Source organism: Protobothrops mucrosquamatus, unplaced genomic scaffold (assembly GCF_001527695.2).
Source record: "Protobothrops mucrosquamatus isolate PMUCROS unplaced genomic scaffold, P.Mucros_1.0 scaffold6845, whole genome shotgun sequence".
Classification (NCBI taxonomy): Eukaryota; Metazoa; Chordata; class Lepidosauria; order Squamata; family Viperidae; genus Protobothrops; species Protobothrops mucrosquamatus.
In genome coordinates, this window is record NW_015392659.1 from 65,784 (window position 1) to 69,076 (window position 3,293).

The 3,293-nt window shown below is 45.1% G+C and overlaps 1 protein-coding gene across 1 annotated transcript in view; it reads right to left on the reverse strand.

Annotated features, from left to right (window-relative positions):
• Positions 1 to 3,293, reverse strand: part of LOC107300382 (plexin-B1-like) — a 27,204-nt gene that overhangs the window by 17,383 nt on the left and 6,528 nt on the right.

Consider the following 3,293-nt stretch of genomic DNA (forward strand, 5'->3'; position numbering starts at 1 on the left):
TGACCCAGTTGGTATGTGCCAGCCATGCAAGAGTGGAAATGATGTGATCAGCTATCAGAGAGCCAGTGAAAAGGAGGGTGGGAGGGTGGCTTCCCTCCCCACTCCCTGTCATGAATATGATTTGGCCAGAATGAAAATCACTGAGGGATAGGTGACACTGCAGATGAATTTGGGGGGTGGGGAGGGACTTACAAACTTTCTCTCACTTCTACTGCTTTTTCACTGTTCTCACATCTGGCAGCAAAAACTGAATGCTTAGAGCAGTGGTGGCGAACCTCTGGCACGCGTGCCAGATGCAGCCTTCAGAGCCGTCTCTGTGGGCACGCACGCTGTCGCCCCAGCCCCACCTCCCCTCATGGCCCCCTCCTCACCAGCAGCCCCCCCTGGAGGAGAGTTGCCCCTGGGTGCGGCCTTGCGGAGTAGCGCAGCCAAGGACATGGCAGCCAGGCAGCGGGGACAAGACTGCCCTCGCATCCCGTCGCGTGCAGATGATGCTGCGAGGCGCGGGCAGAGGGTATGGCCACCATGGCGTTGCTGGGCCACCTGGGCAATTTGCTGCGATGGGCCGTGAAGACGGTAGGTGGCCCTGCGGGCTGGCAGGGCGGGGCGGTTTTGGGGAGACTCGGTCTCTAAAAGGTTCGTCATCACTGGCTTAGAGAATCTCTGATTTTGGGAGGCCACTAAAGAATTTCATCTCAGGAAAAGAGTTAGTTGACAAGAAAGCAGTTAAATTAATAGACTGATCTGTCTGGGGCTAAATTCAACACTCAGATGGTTGGGATACTTGATCCAATTTTTCTGCTTGCCCTACCCCATCCCAACCTGATTAAAAGATGGATTAGAGAGGGAGATACCAATTGCCCAAATGTTATTCAGTAAGTATTATCGATTAATGGGGAAATGAATTCTATCAAACTAGCTCCAAAGCAATATACAGGTAGCTCTCGATTTACGACCACAATTAAGCCCAAATATTCTGTCGCTAAGCGAGACAGCTGTTAAATGAGTTTTACGACCTTTCTTGCCATGGTTATTAAGTGAATCACAGGAAGCAGTTCCTAGTAAAGCCGCCTTTTGCAATTGACTAATGGCGAATTTGTCAATGCCAATGGTGTTCAAGTGGTGCTCCCGTTGTTTTGGGATTGCACCCAAGGCACCTATTACTATTGGTACTACTACTCTTGCTTGCCTTTGCCACAATCGGTCTATATTATTATTATTATTATTATTATTATTATTATTATTATTATTATTATTATTATTATTATCATCATCATCATCATCATCATCATCATCATCATCATCATCATCATCACAATTTGCTAGACGCTGAGAATGGGTCTGGCAATTTGCAATTCAGTGTAAGTGCTGGGATGCAGTCCTTGTTTACATGTGCTATGGGAACTATATCATCATGGCCGAGAACACCATGTTATGTGGATACAGGAACTGTATTTTATTCATCTCGGTTCAGCACGTGAACCCAGCCTTATTAAAGTAATCAAGCATTATTTAAGCTGAAAAAAAGTGAAGCAGGATGCTCATGCTTTAATACAGTCTTCTCCAGCCTAGGTGTGTTATGGCTTCAGCTCCCAGGATTTGCACGGCAAAGCCAATTATCGTACTTACTGTGCTTGTATAGTGTCACGACATCTTTATGCAATCAGGCCATTTGTGCGATGATGTCACCGCACATCCAATGTGCGAATTAAAGTCGAACATCCCATGGAGAGCAACAGGTTGGAGTAGCCCAGGCAAGAAGAGATGTACCATTTGCCATCCCATATTATGTCTGCTTAGCCAAGGTGAAGACTTGGCTTGATCTACAGGCAGTCCTCAGCTTACGACCACAACTGAGCCCAAAACTTCTGTTGTTAAGTGATACAGTTGCTAAATGAATTTTGCCCCATTTTACGATCTTCCCTGCCTCAGTTGTTAAGTGAAACACTGCAGCTGACAAGTTAGTAACCCGGTTGTTAAGTGCCTGTGGCTTCCCCCACTGACTTTGCTTGTCAGAAGGTCGCAAAAGAGGATCACGTGATCCCAGGACACATCCATCTTCATAAATACGAATCACTTGCCAGGCATCTGAATTTTGATCACATGATTATGGGGATGCTGAAAAGGTCGTAAAACTGAGAAAAACGGCCATAAGTCACTTTCTTCAGAGCTGTTGTTAACTTTGAGCGGTCACTAAACGAGCTGTTGTAAGTCGAGGACTGCCTGTACTGAGCTTGAAAAGGAGCACTTGCTAAGAATGGGAAGACTCTTAAGAAGAGGATGGAGGTGAGAAAGAAGCGTCCTGGACTCTGAAGATGCATGCTAGAAGCATGCAGCCAATAATAATAATAATAATAATAATAATAATAATAATAATAATAATAATAATAATAATAGTAGTAGTAGTAGTAGTAGTAGTAGTAGTAGTAGTAGTAGTAGTAGTAGTAAAGTTGGAAGGGACCTTGGAGGTCATCTAATCCAACCCCCGTCACAGAACCATGGTGTGTTTTGAAGGACAAGTGCGAAGGCAGCAAAAAAAAAACAAACACCCAGCCTTATCCAAATGCGATATTTGTGCTAGCTCTCGATGGTGCTATTCCTGTAAGCAACAGATGGTCTGGCCTTCAAAATGATCTGATTGCAAGTTGATGCCAATTGATCAATGCCCCGGTGTGCCTGGGGCTCTGACTAATCCATCACCAATAATAATAATAATAATAATGATAAAGTTGGAAGGGACCTTGGAGGTCATCTAGTGCAACCCCCTGCTCAGGCAGGAAACCCTATACCATTTTGGACAAATGGCTGTCCAGTCTCTTCTTAAAAACTTCCAGTGTTGGTGCATTCACCGCTTCTGGAGGCAGGTTGTTCCACTGGTTAATTGTTCTAACTGTCAGAAAGTTTCTCCTTAGTTCTAGGTTGCTTCTCTCCTTGATTAGTTTCCACCCGTTGCTTCTTGTCCTGCCTTCAGGTGCTTTGGACAATAGCTTGACTCCCTCTTCTTTGGGGCAGCCCCTGAGATATTGGAACACTGCTATCATGTCCCCCCTCGACCTTCTCATTGTTAAACTAGACATACCCAATTCCGGCAGCCGTTCCTTATATGTTTTAGCCTCCAGTCCCCTAATCATCTTTGTTGCTCTACTCTGTACTCTTTCTAGAGTCTCAACATCTTTTTTTACATCGTGGTGACCAAAACTGGATGTAGTATCCCAAGTGTGGCCTTACCAAGGCCTTGTAAAGTGGTATTAACACTTCACGTGATCAATTGCGTGGTCCAAGATTGGTTCTAG